The sequence below is a fragment of the Mytilus edulis genome, chromosome 6 (genome assembly GCF_963676685.1).
Source record: "Mytilus edulis chromosome 6, xbMytEdul2.2, whole genome shotgun sequence".
NCBI lineage: Eukaryota > Metazoa > Mollusca > Bivalvia > Mytilida > Mytilidae > Mytilus > Mytilus edulis.
In genome coordinates this window covers 9,655,980-9,672,361 of record NC_092349.1, presented here as the reverse complement: position 1 = coordinate 9,672,361, position 16,382 = coordinate 9,655,980, and the positions used below count along the sequence as shown (strand labels likewise).

General features: G+C 32.8%; 1 long non-coding RNA gene across 1 annotated transcript; it reads right to left on the bottom strand.

Annotated features, from left to right (window-relative positions):
• Window positions 1-8,532: 8,532 nt before the first annotated feature.
• On the bottom strand, window positions 8,533-13,082 carry LOC139527074 (uncharacterized). Its single transcript, XR_011665257.1, has 3 exons — window positions 12,778-13,082; window positions 10,008-10,095; window positions 8,533-9,312 (listed from the first exon to the last, which is right to left on the bottom strand). It is a non-coding gene; the product is annotated as an uncharacterized lncRNA (long non-coding RNA).
• Window positions 13,083-16,382: the final 3,300 nt, after the last annotated feature.

Genomic DNA, 16,382 nt, shown 5'->3' with positions numbered 1-16,382 from the left:
CCCCCCCCCCCCCCCCCCCTGTTTGAACTTTCAATTATGCATGCACATGTTGTTGGTAAACAGATTTTTTACAAACATAGAAAAAATATATCGTTTAATCAAGTTCAAGTTAGAAACAAATGCAGTGTTTGTACTAACAAACGACGAACGACAAACTGTAGACGCATCTTTAGCGATTGCATAGTTTGTCAAAGATTATGTAAACTTTGCAAACGTATGTTAGAAACAAATGATCAAAACATGTGCGCGCTTAGTCGTTTGCATCGTTTGTGTTAGAAAGAAATGCACCCTAATTAATGTATGGCAGTGAAATATGGGTTGACATTAACTTTCACAAACTAAACACTCAAGGGGATAACTATTTCAGAAAACTATGTGGAGACCTGGCAGTAGAGAAGGCTCATTTAAGCTTTTGTAAATTTATACTTGGGGCAAGTAAAAAAGCAACAAATATTGCAGTTATGGGTGAACTGGGCAGATATCCTCTATTTTTGGAGGTTTTATTAAATATGTTTAAATACTATATATACGTTAAAAAAATCTGATGAATTATTATTAAAAGAGGCTTTCAACCTCTCAAAGTCTCTACATGAAGAGCAGAAAAAGAACTGATATACAATTATTAAAACTTTATTTAAATACTTTAGCATCAATGAAAAGTATGCACTTAATTTAAAGACAAAGTTAAAAAACTATTTATGCAAAAAGATGCAATAATATGGCAAACTGAGCTTAATAATGATTTTAGAGGCAATAAACTATATGGGAACAAACTTAGAACTTATAGACTTTTTAAAAGCAGATTTTTCTTAGAAAATTATCTTTTGCAGGAAAATTTTAGATATAGAAATTACTAAACGAAATTCCGTATCAGTGCTCACGATTTAGAGATCGAGAGGGGAAGGTACAAAAATCTGACAGTGTCAGAACGTATCTGTAAATTGTGTGGTACTGATGTTGAGAATGAAATTCGTTTTCCTCTTCAGTGCCACAAACTTTCAAATATTCGTTTCAACTTTTTAAATGAAATAAAACAACGGTTTAAAAATTTAAGTAGTTTAGATATTAAATCACAATTCATTTGGCTAATGTCTTCTGAAGATATTTTCATACTCCAGAAATTCGGAGAATTATTGGAAAATTTATCCTCATATAGGAAAGTTTCCTTAAATAATATATAGATATAGTAATACCCAGTGACCCCCCCCCCCCTTTTCTTAACCTAGTTATATTAAACACTGTGCTTGTTGTATTTTTCTACTTGTCTTAATAAAAAAAAAAAATATAACATTGTGTCTTAATCATATTGAATCACTTGTAATCATTTGTATGTAATTAATGTTGATTGTTCTGCAGCTTGTGGGCGCTTTGATTAGCAATACAATATATTTGATTTGATTTATTACAGAATTTATACTAGAAAAGTTAAACCATACAAACAAGTATTAGAAAAAGGGGGTCCTTTCCTCAAGCAATATTACCAATAATTGGTAAGTTCCAGGTCGACGGGTTCAAACAGAAAGATTTGAAAGCAGAGAAAACTTATATCTTATAATCGGCATGACTTAATCAGATGACAATACCAATACTAAAATAAGGCTTACGCACATTTATATACTTTAATTAAGTCACGGACCCGCGATATCACGGGTGTGTTCTAGTATAACAAATAATTCTACTCAAACTTGTGCTTAGTGTCGTTCTCAACTTTGGAATGTAGCTTTTTTGTCAATGTTTATAGTATGGCCTCACTGTGACTAAGAGGAAGACAAACACATAATATATAAGCGGTAGCTGTTCCTTTGCTTAATTTTAGAACGTGCTGCATATTAGGAATTATGTGCCATAAATTACTATGACCTTCATTTTCATAATTTTTTACTAATCGTGTTTGTATCTTGACTTCGCCCCACTTTTTCTAATTATTTTTTTATGTGTTTTGATTTTTTTATCCTAAATTTTCTGTAATATTTTAACTTATGCAATGTGTTCATTTTCTTATTTATACGATATAATTGAAGTAATAGTGCTGTATACATTTTGACCCTCTATTATTTTCCACAAGACAGGATCGAAAGACAACCATTAAGGGACAATATTTGTAATCTAAAGTGTTGTTAATGTCAGATACTATATAATGGTATGGATAAGTAAAAGACCACATATGATAAATGTCAATAAGCTATAAATATTACAGAATTTATACTAGAAAAGTTAAAACATACAAACAAGTATTAGAAAAAGGGGGTCCTTTCCTCAAGCACCTGTGATCAAATCTAGAAAGGAATTTTAAAGACCCGTCAAAGCAAACTAGGCCGAGGATATGGCGTATAACGAACTTTAACATTATACACCCGTGATATCGCGGGTCCGTGACTGAATTAAAGTATATAACTATGCGCAAGCCTTATCTTAGTATTAGTACTGTCATCTGATAAAGGCATGCCGATTATAAGATACACAATTTTCTCTGCTTTCAAATCTTCAAGTTCTGTTTGAACCCGTCGAACTGGAACTTATCAATTATTGGTAATATTAAATATTTGGAAAACAAAGGTCCTGGAATGGAGTATTTTTTAATCAACAGCATTGTCCTATATTAGTTATAAATAAAGTTGAATTCTTTGATTCGCTGTTTTACCGCTAACAAATTGAAACTTATTTTTAGTCCAGATTTTTAGTATTCGTATTGTTATCTTAGAAAGTCTTACGGATTAAAATACTACAATAGGTAACAATTTGACAATTTAGTAGTGTCAACCCTGTGATTATGACCCGTTTATATAGCATATTAATCCTGAATACACCGTTTGGTGGTGCGCCTGTCAGATGCGGAACGTACAGATAAGGTAATAGGTAATTATACTATTGGTATCGGTATCGGACTCGACCCGGAACTTCCTAATTATTGGCGATATTAATTACGTGGAAAACAAAAGGGCCTGGAGTGGTGTAATTTTTAATCTACACCTTTGTACTATATTAGTTGTATATAAAGTTGAATTCTTTGATTCGTCGTTTTTACGTGATGACGGCTGACAAATTGGACCTCGTAATTTTAGTATTATAGATATATTAGTATAATAAGTACGTTACAAGTTTAAGATCGAAACACCTAATTGATTAAACTCAATTACGTAAACGATGTGTATTCGTCAAGGTCGTTATATATTAATTATAGCGTAGAAAATGACTGTACACAATCCTGTTGTAATGTATAAGGAAAATATTTATATCAATCTGTTGTGTAAAATCTCACGAAGAAATACGAGTGTAAAAAAATGGGACAAAAATCGTACCTGTACTTTTGTGAAATGAAATTGAGAACAAGTTATTTTGTTTTTCGATCGCGAGATTGCACTGTAAAGCTAGGTTCACACTGCCGATCAGATCAACTCGATGAACCCGATTGTCTAAATTTCCACGACCAAGCTCAACCAACTTCTTGATCGGGCCTGTTTACGACTTCTACCCGACCGCCATCCGAATGTACACGACCTTAACTCGACAATTCACGACCCCATCAGGACTCCATCCCGACAACAAAATTAATACTTATTCGATAATTCCGATCAATTCACGATCTTTACACGATCTTTACTTGACTAGCTAGACCAAATCCATTTTTTCACGATCTCAGTCTGATCTCGACCAGACCAGATCGACCTGATCGTATATGGGTCGTAGGGATAATCGGGAATTGGTCGAGTATGCACAATTTTAGTATAAAAACGTCAAAAACTTTTATTCCCCGCCGCTTCGGAGTGGGCATTACGTGTTACCCTTGTCCGTCCGTACGTATGTGAGTACGTCCCAACAATATTAGTTTCCGTTCTCTAATTTTATTTTGCCTCAACCTAATTTTATGAAACGCCGTATACACAATGCTTTTTTCCATAAAACACAGTTCAAATGCAAATTTGGGTGGCCGTTCTTGAGTAATGACCCTTTATAATGTTATATATGCTAGCTGGGGTATTATCAGTGTCCCATGGACACATTTTCCGTATATTCGGTTATATTCAGTAGAAGGTCCAAATAAAATCATGCATTTGAAATATCTATATAGAAATAAAGCAATTGGATTTGTGGGCAAGGTGGTAAGAGCTCAGAGAGACAGGTAAATAGCCGTAACGGTGCTTGGAGAGCGAAAAGAAGACGAACAAGCAGGTGTAGACAGCAACGGGCGCCGAGAAATCTAAGTGAGGCAGTGGCTGACACGCCGACCACATGTGGGCAGTATGAGAGACTTGTACTAACTTAACAAAGAGGAACCCAATGCTTACAAAAACTTCCTCATAGTGGACACTGATATGTAATGGTAGTTGTATTGGTCTTTTTTTGAGTAACTTTAGACAATATTTTGAGTTATGACAAGCAAGAACATGTTTAGATAATTGATTTAATGTTAAAGTTAGAAAGCAATGCATCGTTTGAACTAACAAAACGACAACCGACAAACAGAAGACGCATTAGCAGCGATGTCAAAGTTTATGCAAACTTTGCAAAGGTATGTTAGAAACAAATGATTAAAACGTGTGCACGCTGAACTGTTTGCATCGTTAGTGGATACGTAAGAACGAAATTCGCTCCAAATAAAAAAAATATTTGTCTCCTTTTTGTGTGAAATTACGTAAAAAAGGTTCGAATAAAAAAAAAAATGACAGTAATTTGACCTATAGTTGTTATTAATCATTTCTATGTCATTTGGTGTTCTGTGAATAGTCGCTCGTTGGCAATCGTACCACATCTTCTTTGTATATACTAGTACAAACATTTCTGGACAAACGAAAAATACGGACAGACAAAACAGAAAAAAGCCCATAAAACAGGTAAATATAATCTTGATCGATGTTCTTATACACCAACTTCGAAAGATAACTTAGTCGTCAGCAGTCTAATAATGAATATTAGTGCACAATTACTTTCATATTTGAAAAATCAACCGGTGCCAAGATTGCAGGATATTCTTCCCTTCCGGAACACATGAGTTCATCCCAGGTTTTTGTAGGGTTATGTGTTGCTAAGTTTTTAGTTTTCTATGTTATGTGGACTGCTGTTTGTCTTCTCGTCGGTTTTCGTTTTTTTGCTATGGCTGTGTTACTTTGTTTTCGACCTTTGAGTTTGATTGTTCCTTTGGTGTCTTTTGCCTCTCTTTTAAAATGTTACCTCTCCTTGCAAAAGTAAAGACACGTACTGTACATAGAGGAATTTTTGTACAGTTAAATATGATGTTGCCAATATATTTTTGCGGGTACAGAGTTATGAGAGTTAATCAGATCTGCACAAACGTTTAGAGAATTGTGTAGCAGTCATGTGTTCTCGTGTATGGGCGAGTAGAGATCGAAGAGTGGTCGAATGTTGTCGCGAAGGGATCGGGTATTGGTCGAGTTGGTCTGGGGTAAAATAAATATAGAAGTCGCAGTGATCTGGGAGCGATCGGACATTGGTCGAGTTAATCTGGAAATGATCGGACATTAGTCGAGCAAAGATCGAAATGATCGAGTACTGATCGGAAATTTTGTTGTATTCCGACCAAACTCAATCTCTACACGATCCTTTCCCGATCAATTCGACCGCTACTCGACGAATTCTCGATTTCTTCTCGAGTGACTTGCTTCTCGGTCCTTACTTGTTTGTTTTTGACATGTCAAAAACTCTCGGGTAGATAGTCAGATCGATGACGAGTAGGGTAGACTATCACGAACATCCTTGTCGATTGAGTCAGACCAGTCTCCCGATCACGTAATTTGTCTTGATCGGGCTTGATCAAGTTGATCTGATCGGCAGTGTGAACCTAGCTTTAATGCAATTAGCAACTTATCTCGCACCGACTTACATGTAGTGCACTTTTCATCTACACTCAATCGACCAATGTCTACTCTTTTCTTGACTTTTCATGGCGGATATTTCATTAATAAAAAGACCCGTTACTTTTCCTTTTTGAAACAGCTAGGGCAGACTTCCGATTATATTTGACAGAAATCTTATTTTCCTTTTTTTTATCAAGAATTTCCGTATTGTCTAGAAATCGATGTTCAGAGGGTGTAAACGTTCAAAGAGAACTTGCGGTTTTGTAAAGAAAAGTATTTCTTTGTTTTGATTAGGAGGTGAATAATTAACGATAAACATAAACATTTTGTATATTTTATATTTAATGTTAATATCCAGTGGCAAATATGTCATACATGGTCTGGAAGTTGTTGATATCGGATGGCAATTATTTCATTCATATCAAGTGGCAAATATTTCATACATCATTCGTACATATTCCGGACGTTGTTGGTGTTTGATGTCTTGTGGCAAATGTTTCCAACATATTTGTTGAGACGTTACGCACGATGTTGGTACTACTTAAATAAGGCGATTTCGAGGAAAGTTTCAGGCGTTCAAGCATATTATTGATGAGGTCAATTTACTGTTGTGAATTCGGTAACCGATTTCGATTTGTCTGAAAAAATGCATAGTTTTACAAATGAAATTCAATTTGGTCGTATAGAGATTTTTTATTGATTATCATTTACAGCAGTTGTCAGTCTTTCCAGGCCATAATTGATAATTTTCCTTTCGGCAGCATTTCGCATTAATGAATCCGATATATTAATTTCAAAATTTACACAGATATATTTAAAATATAAGTTAGATTTAGAATTCATATTCCTCTCCTTTTTTGCATATTTATACATTTGTAAATTCTCCTTTTGTTTCATTTCTTCCCGTTTCCGTTTTCTTTCTATATTTTATTATTTTCCCCCATTCTTTCTTTGTCGCAAAATATCTAGGAAGTTAAACATTCAGGATTCATGTTTTAAATGTTCTCATATCGGTATTTTTGTGGCATATATACATCAATATATTGCTTATGGTGTTTTAGAAATACGGTACCCCTCACCACAAATACTTCATTGAACTACTAAAGCGATAGTATTGCCTAAAACAAAGCAGATACCATTTGGTCGTAAAGCAGACATAAAACCTGATGTCTCGTGTAATGAAAGTACAACGTAGAGACCAATTCGAGGGTCCAATACATAGTTGGCCTGTTGCAATGGAAATTGTTTGCTTCTGTCAGACATACCATTTTTTAAATGGCAGTCAAATGTCCCGGCTTTCATTCGACTCTAGTTTCATCAAGTACAAACCAATTTAATTTCATTTTTTTCTTTTCTTGAAAATTTCTATTAATCCATGAATCTTAACCAAATAAATCAACATCAACAATCAATAAATATTATAAATTGCGTGCATCTTACGTCTTTCCGTACATCTTCCAGAATGGAATTTACATATAAGAACAAGGAGATATGGTAAAATGTCCAATGAGACAACTGATCCCTAGAATTCACATTAACCGTACGGCCTTCAACAACGAGTTAAACTCATACCGTATAGTCGTCTTTAAAAGACCCCGACATGTAAAATGTGAAACAATTCAAAAGAGAAAAACAACTGTCTATTTTCTAACAAAACAGTTTACGAAAAAACATATATGACAGACACGAACCAACGACAGCAACTGATTTATAAGCGCTTGACTTGGGAGAAGCACATACGGAATGTAGTTGAGTTGAAGTATATATAAAGCTACTGTATGCTAGTCTGGCTAAATATTGACTAGATGAAAGGCGATTAAACTGCAAAACCAGTAACAATAAAACAATACAAAATGACGAAAGCTACATTGTACAAAGTAAGAGCTGGAAAATTTAATGACAAGGTTTAGACATGTTATAATGTTGAAGGATAATCACGTGAAAACAGGAGTAGCGCAAACATCCGTGCCTTTTTTTTTTGCGATCGAAAAATTTAGAAAGGTTGTGAATCTAACAAATTACAAGAGTCTGGAACAGTCTCCGGGACAAGTTTGCAATTCCGCTGAGTGCAAAAGTTGTCACCTTAATTTTTGGAGTTAAGTCAAAACAAAGTTGATAACTTGGTTGGTATTGGTTCCCTGATATTTGTCCTAAAATTTTTTGGATCTAGCACCACTGTTGAAAAAGTTATGCCCCTTTTTTCAACAATTTCCTCAGAGGAAAAGTACTTTTCCTCAAGGGAAATCAAATTTCCCTGAAGGAAAAAGATTTTTCCTCAAGGGAAATTGTTTTTTCCTCAAGGGAAAAAGATTTCCCTTAGGGAATTTGCTGCATAATTATTTCCTTTGAGGAAATTCTATTTCCTTAGAGGAAATTCTTTTTCCTTAGAGGAAATTCTTTTTCCTTTGAGGAAATTTGCAGCTTCAAATTTTCCTTGGAGGAAATACTTTTTCCTGTGAGGAAATTTGTAGCTTCAAATTTTCCTTGGAGGAAATACTTTTTCCTGTGAGGAAATTTTTGACAAACACTTTTCCTTGGAGGAAAATTCAAGACAACAAATTTCCTCTAGGGAAATCATTGTTCTTCAAATTTCCTCTAAGGAAATTTCTGAAGATCAAATTTCCCTTAAGGAAATGTTTTCCCTTATTTTTACTTGTTGAACATTTCTTCACTACACCATGTATACAAACAGTATGAATATAATTATTACAAGACTGTATAATTGATGCAAATGATATTTAAAACTTTAATAAATGTTTGACTCAACATTTTAATGACATTGAAAATAATACAGTCTGACTGTTTAGATCTAGGTATTGTTTATACTTTTTTTATAAATTTAACTTTGATTTATAATTTTTTTTGGAGCAAATGCTTCTATTTTCTTTGTAATTGTTTCAATGCGATACATTAATAAGCAACCAATTTGAATGTCATACCATTTGTGGTGTTCTAAAGAATTTGTTTATATATTTGCAGATTAAATAATAAAATAAACACTTTTCATGTTATTTTAAATTAGAATTTCTTCTGTTGCAGCTTGTGTACAGTTATTCAATCCACTACGTAAGAATTCAGTGAATACATTATTCCATTCACTAAACAATTCCCTTCAATTCTAAGAGAAATCATTTTTGCAAATTGTTCTTCAATGATCTTCTTCTGTATATTTGATATGAGGGAGCGATGTAAATGAGTGGATAAAACTGGTGTTCCTTTTTTCAACAACAAAATAGTATTTGTTCAGCATTCTCCTTTCTTTTGATTAAGATATGTTGTTGCTTTTATGCAATAGTGTTTTTGTGTATCTATGATAGAACTCCATTTTGTTTATGGTCATTATCATGTGATAATGTTGAAATTTCCTATTTCTTTTTTGCAGGAAAGCACACATTCCATTTCAAATTAATCCAATTATGCACTATGTAAATAAATTTCAACTATAAGTTTCCTCTTCAGTAATGACCTATTGATCATGAAAACCAAGATGTCTGATCACCTATAAATACACAAAATAAACAAATAAAATGTTATAAATGGAGAGAGAAACAGCAATAAATGTTTTTCATGTGTATCTTTTCTTATTAAAATACATTAAGTAAACTTGAACTCGAGAAAAATAAATAACTGCGATGTAGACTAGAAAGTATAAAATGCCAAATAAAGTATTCACGAAAAATTAGTTGATTTACAGAAGTCAAGTCCGTGTTTGCATGAAATTTACATCATTGGTTGTCTGGTGGAGAGTTGTCTTATTGGCAATCATACCACATCTTATTTTTATATAACCTTGCCATATTCCTATTGTGCCTGTCCAAAGTTCAGAGCCTGTAGCTTTTGTCAGTTTAGTCTCACACTAAAATTTAGTGGTTGTTGTTGTTGTTGTTTCATACCGGTCATATTTATTTTTTGTAATTTATTTTGTTATAAACTAGGCAATTACCATGATTAGTTTTACAGTTTGGATTGTTTCAATGTTTCATCTTTAGGTCTTTTATAGCTGCCTACTTTGACTATAGTATAGGGTATGGATTTTCTCATTATTGAAGGTCGTAACAGGCCTACAATTGCTTTCTCAAAGCCATGATAGTTTTCATATTTAATATACCACATCTTTTAATTTTTATAGTAATCATGATACTAGTAATCATCTTTCAAGTTCAATAACTTTTTTTAAATTAAAAGGTGCCTTACCATTTAGGTTTAGTTGGCTTCTGCAAATTTTACATTGCCTATCATTTCTGCTGTATATAATTTCTCTGTATCTTCTATAGTTCTTGTCCTATACATAAAAGAGTAAAAGTTGAATGACATCTTGCATCAATATTTTTTTCTGTTTAATGTACATTATGTATATTAATGTGTGTTTAATAAAAATCTAAACCATGAGTGCTTGATAAGCTTCTTGCCCTTATAGCTGGTCTTTAAGGTTTAAATGAATTTTAATGATCGACTAAAAAACTATGAGCACTGTGCAAATAAGACCCCTGCCCTCCAAAAAAAAAAAACATGCACAAACAGTGGTATTTATTGACATAAAACATGTATATAATTTGGCTCCATTTATAGATATATATCTCAAGTGACTATAAGTTTAAGGCTGTGATTTTTTTAACAAATCCATAAATTTCTAAAACCTTTCAAAGTTTTTGAAAATGGACAATTTTAAAATAACTTTGCAACAACTAAAGTTCCTTAACTCTGCATCTTATAAAAAAATATACATGATAAATAGGGAATGATACTCCAGCTTGCATATTATTCAAAGGTTTAAAGGAACATAACTGAAGAACGGTAAAAGTTTTACTACCAAAATTTGAAATTGATCTGATTAAAATTGTGATAAAAAGTATTTTTTTAAAGTTTAATAAAATTTGGTTGAGGGAAACTTAAGTTAGAAGGCCGAAACATTTTTTTCCATTTTTAAAGAACATAACTATAGAATTTAGTAAAAGAGACACTACCAAAATTCAAACTTAATCTGTATTTTGTGATGATAAGCATTGTGTATTGATTTCATAACATTTGGTTGAGACAAACTAAATTTTAGAGAACAGGAAACCAAAAATTCAGCATATTTTCCCCATTTCTAAAGGGGCATAACTCTGATACTCTAGTACAGTAACACTGACATCACCAAAATTCAAACTTGATATGAGAATTGTGATAACAAGCTTTTGTAAAAGTTTAATTGAATTTGGTTGAGGCAAACTAAAGTACTGTAAGAGAACAAAAAACAACTTTGGGACAGACGGACAAACGATCTGACAAGTGTTAAACATTATGCCCCCTCCACTTTGGGTCATAACAATAAAAAGGGAGTTTGTCAAGATATAAAAACAATTCACCAAAGTTTCAAAAAAATTTGTGAAAGCATTCTTGAGACTATCCTAATCCCAAGTCATGATAGTACAATGACATAAATCAGATTTTTTTTTTAAATTAAAAGGAAAATTATCATGTTTATGTTATACAAAAATAATTCACCAAGTTTCATGAAAATTGCTCAAAGCATTATTAATAGTATACGTACTGGAAAAATCCCCCCTTTTATGAATAAAATCCCTAACTTTAAATTAAAAATTTAAAATCCCTAAAAATTAAAAAGGAGCTTAATTATCATGATTATATCAATAGATAATTCACCAAAGTATTATGAAAATTTTATGATTAATGTATTCTAATTCCAAGACTATCTAAGACATGGTTTGTTTGAATTAAAAAAGTTGGAATAAAGTACCTGCTAGAATTCAGGAGAATTAGACCAAATCAGGCTATCTTCTAGATTATCAGACAATTGACTGTACATAGAAAAGGAATTTTCTTTTTTCTTTTTTCTTATTTAGCTATTTGTTATCTCTGTCCTTAATATATACTGAACTAAGCCATTTTTTCACATTTTTTTTTGTTTTTTCTCTCTTGTGACTTGTTATTTAACATAACAAAAAAAAACAAAGGCAATGAAAGAGAAACTGACAATGCCAAGGCAAAACATAAGATGCAGAAAAGAAAAACAAAACAAAACACTAAGCAACACCAACATCACCAAAAAACTAGTGTTGAATTCATGTGCTCAGTCAGTCAGTGAGAGTTCGCAGATCCTGACCTACTATATCTATGCTTAAAAACCTAAAAATCATATAGTTCTTAACATATTTTGTAAATTTATACTTGATTAAAATGTTGTCATAAATAGCATAGACACCTCTGAGTTTTGAGAACCACATGTGTTAATTGTGCGAGTATAATCATTGATAACCATGCACAAGATTGACTTTTAAAAGCCTATATATTGAAATTTTCTGAAAATATTGCATGCATTTATTAATATGACCAATTTCAAGAAATGCACAAAGATGTGAGATGATTTATATAATTGTAATTTCAGGAATTTACAGTAAAGGCTTTTATCCTCACTGCATTTTGCACTTTTCCTAATTCAGGAGCCAGAAGTTATGGCCTTTGTGACCTTTGTATGATTTTTATTTTAGTTTCTTTTTTTTATATTGAAGAGTTTAGTATGACGTCCATTATCACTCAACTATTATACATTTTTGTTTAATGGCAAGCTAAAGCATGCCTCACAGGCACGGATCCAGGGGGGGGGGCTGAAGGTTGGACATGTTGGAACCCCCCTTTCTTTATTGGACGATCAATGCATTTGAATAGGGACATGTAGTTGGACACCCCCCCCCCCCCCCCAAAAAAAAAAAATTGTCCTGGGTTAGGAACCCCTCCTTTATATGACTAGATCCACCCCAGTCTCAGGTTGCGGAATTTCTCGTTGCAATGAGGACCCATCGGTGACCTATGGCTGTTATCTGCTCTTTGGTCATGTTGTTATCTCTTTGATACATTCCTCATTTCCATTTTCTTTTCGGTTCTATTATAAATATTAGAAACGAGTTCGGCGCCTTTACAAAAATATAATTGTCTGTGCTGATAGGGGAGTATGTGTGCATACCAATATTTAAATTTTCTAGGCCTTCTTTTTGAATATTTTGTGCATTTCTTGGTAAAATACTGTCAGACCTCGAGTGCTGTTGTTTTACAAAAACGGTCAAGTAATGTAGGGGAAAGAAACTAACTAAAAAGACCAAAATAAGCCACAACTAATGGGGGTCTCATTGGGGGTTCTGTTCACGGATCCCGCTTAGTTACTACTTATTTTTTTAGATTCTCGCATGATGCCATCCCGCGTACACTATGTAAGTGAACAATTCTGCTATTTTTGTAATTTCCCATGTCCCGCTAAACTTCATTTCGCGTTTTCACGACACAATAATTTGAGGGAGGATAGGACCTTTATCGGGACTGTGGGGTCGGGTGTTTTTAAGCTCTGGATTTCGGGATTGACCCTTTCGGGATACGATAATTCTTTTTTCGAATTTCGGGACCTCTGGATTTCGTGTTTTTTAAGCCCGGGATTTCGGGATTTCGGGATTTCGTGTTTTTAAGATCGGGATTTCGGGATCAGTACCCCTCCTACCCTCCCTCATAGTGTCACGTTTACAAAAAATACGCCTCGACAATCCCGAGTCCCGCTCAGACCCCCCTTATAGGTACATAATGAATAGTTTACTATGTAGTCAGTAGTCGGGTCAAATACACATGTATACACTTTTAGACGACCTTAGATTCATTTCACAGCGAAAATACTCATTAATATTGAACATTTTAGATCACTTTACATTTAGATTTTATAACTTTTAAAATAAAGACCATATAGATTTAAGATCATTTAATCGAAAGATTATAATTTGTCAATGCGCAACTGTAACCAGGTTCTGCATTTTTTTTGCATGCGTTAAGTTAAAAGTGCCGGGAATAGAAAAGCAAGTTAAACTTCTCATCTGGACTTTTTAATAAGTCTGTATACCGGACCTCTTCTCTATTTTGGGATTGAAAAAAAATCTAAAGTTAAAAATGCGGTTTTGAGCCTATTTCTTCTTTTTAATTTGGTAACACGTTAAGCCATTAGTGACACTAATATGGTATATTACCAATAATAAGGCCATATATTTCGGCGTGTAGAAATACCGCAAAAGACTTCTTAGTGCACTAAGAAGAAAGTTTTTTCATGAAGGACACTAAAACGATGTTTTAAGATCACAGCGAACATGAATATAAGAGGATATGATTAAATACCTCAAATCTATAAAGTTAGGTATCAATAGATTTTGTAATTTTGAAGTTAAATGACTTTTTAATCAACGCCTGCCACTCGCCACGTGACCAACGGTTTATTGCAGATTCCCGAATCATCATGTTCAATCAACCTAATCCAATAAACAATTGTCTTTTGATCGTTACTTATTGATTAATCAATGGTTTGATTAATCAATGGTTGTTAACCTAACGGTTTAGCGTGGTATAAATTCAAGTTTATGAAAGAAAAATAAAAAATAAATTTTGTGTTTTAAAACTTTGCCTTTGTTATATATATTTAGTTTTTAAGGAAATTGCTATGCAAGCCTTTTTTTTTATTTAAAGAACCCTATTTTGAGATAAAAATTGAGAAACAAATGCTTTTGATATTTCATTTCCTTACTAACAACACAAGAGTTTACATACTATCATTATTCATTGAAAGACATTTGAGAGTATGTGGTGTCCATGGGGTTCTTCAAAATCCGATTACAGAAGTAACATATAGAAAAACTCCAAGAGGTAAAATTATATTACGTTTTAAAAAGAGAATTATAGAATAAATCATAACTGTCTTCTATGAACGATAACTTTAAACTGGTGTCAATGCTTTTTTTTAACAATTCATCTTTATTTCAACAATTGAAGATGAATACCATTTTATTTTATAATGTAATAAGCACTATGGGCAGGCGCGGATCCAGAGCTTGAAGTGGGGGTTTGGGGGAGGGGTTATGTGAGAAATGTTTAAAACACTAGAGAAGTTTTCATGTTATACCAAACCATATGTTTTTCAATAAATGGCACACTTTTTGTTCATCCGGCATATGGTTACTCTAAATAAAATGTTAAGTATTAATTTTATAAGGTTAATTATTTGATTACAGATCGTATCTACCCGTTTTGCAATTGTTGTATCACTCTAAGGGAGGCTAATAAAGATATATATAATAAAATATAGAGATAGCAGCCTTAAATTGTCTTAATTAAATCCTTTGGTCCTCTAATTATCAAGTTACCCTCTGGCCAATGTTATTATGACTTGTGTATATTTAAAGAAGTGTAGCGACAACGTGTCACCCTATTCAGTGCTAGATATTCAAATTATAATAAAGATAACATTAAAACAAGAAGTGGTTAATACAAAAAATATTTTAAGATTTTCAACCGGGGGTGGGGGCTCGCTTTAACCCCCTAAATCCGCTAATGATGTGGGAAAACTAAATTATTTAGTTAACTTAATCATATGACTCTTAAGCCCGTTCTGCCATTATTAAGAAACGCTAAAGAACGGAAATGTATGATTTTAAGATTTGGAAATAAATGAAATTGGTGTCACAAATGGTATGTCTGCTTGTATTTAAAATATTTTATAAATAGATATAATGCTCATATACATAATTATTAACGGTTGTTTTACTTCGCTTATTTATAGCATTTAACAAATAACTTCGTATTCTTATTTTCAGCATCAAATAAAAATAATGGAATAAATATATTTTAAAAGACAAGGAAAGTGAATTAAAAAATATATACAACAAAAATAAGCGAAAGGAGATGTGGTACGGCTGTCAATGAAACACCTATCCACAAAAGTTAAAAATGAAGAAGATGTCAGAAATAAATTGGTCATAATTTATTTACAGTCTAAAACATCGAAGGGACTAAACATCAACCTATACATATTTATACTTGTAATGCATTTGTATATAAACATCGAATCAGAAATACGTTCCTTTCCTAAACATGTTTAAAAACATTGCTGTGATAGTTATCAAAAGTACCAGGATTATAATTTAGTACGCCAGACGCGCGTTTCGTCTACACAAGACTCATCAGTAACGCTCAAATCGAAATATTGATAAATGGCATAGTTCTTAACATTAGAAAAATGAATGAAGTATTGGCAACTGGACGTTAAGCAACCAAATATCAATCCTCACTTTTCCGTGAAGTGTTCACAATTATTTGTCTTTTTAAAATTAAAAGGATGAAAAATCCCAAACTGAAAAGAGTTGAAAATTCGCTATTAATTTAGAAGTAAAAAATATAGCAGACAGAACAAATACGGCAAAAACAAACAAATGAAAAAAAAATAGAGAACAATTTGAAATACCATATACATGTTTAATCAGTATACTAGTAGATTATTCACGGGCCAAGGTTGAGCGAACATGAATTGCTATCGATTATACTAAAGGTGACCATCACTTTTTGAGGCACGTGTCGAGAAAACATTAGAAAAAATATAATTTAAAATTATGAAAGGAGTAGGTCCTTAGTGCACATTTTTGTTCTTAGTGCACTAAGGAGGTCCTTTGCGGTGTTTCTACGGACCCCATATATTTGAAGCTGTTCAAATTTCTGTACATTATAGGTACGTGTATCAGATCGGACAATAATTTTCATATATATAAAAAG